Raw genomic sequence first — 626 nt, 5'->3', positions numbered from 1 at the left:
TGGGTCTGTCTCTCACTACCATGTGAGGACCCTGTGAGAAGACAGCCAGGGAGGTCTCACCAGAACCTGACCATGCTAGCACCCTGATCACAGCCTTGCGGCCCTCAAAACTGTGAGAAAATAAATTTCTGTTGTCTGGCATCCAGTCTATGATGTTTTGTTATGGCAGCCCAAGCTAAGACAGAGGAAAACTGGGGGTTGATGCGGGAGCGGGGACTTCAGGTAGAATGATCCCATGTCAAAAGGCAAAGCTAAAAATTCTGGAACGAGCCAGGAAGGCATCAGGATGTCTCATTTTCTTTGCTGGAGGCATCTTTTGGGGTTTGGGGTGGTGGGTGGGTAGATGGAAGGAGGCGCGGCCAGTGAACCTCTGACTTTTAACTGAAGAGTTATTTCAAAACAGGGAACAGAGGGTCGGATGTGGTGCTGCAATCCCAGCTGTTTGGGAGGTAGAGGTGGGCCGATCACCTGAAGTCAGGAGCTCAAGACTATTCTGGCCAACATGGTGAAACCCCATCTCTACTAAAAATACAAAATTAGCTGGACGTAGTGGCGCCCCCAGCTACTCGGGAGGCTGAGGCAGGCGAATTGCTTGAACTCCGGGGGGTGGAAGTTGCAGTGAGCTG

This window comes from Sapajus apella, unplaced genomic scaffold (genome assembly GCF_009761245.1).
Source record: "Sapajus apella isolate SASKATOON/1434 unplaced genomic scaffold, GSC_monkey_1.0 scaffold186, whole genome shotgun sequence".
In the NCBI taxonomy this organism is placed as follows: Eukaryota; Metazoa; Chordata; class Mammalia; order Primates; family Cebidae; genus Sapajus; species Sapajus apella.
The sequence above is the reverse complement of the archived record's forward strand: the minus strand, read 5'-3'. Positions refer to the sequence as shown.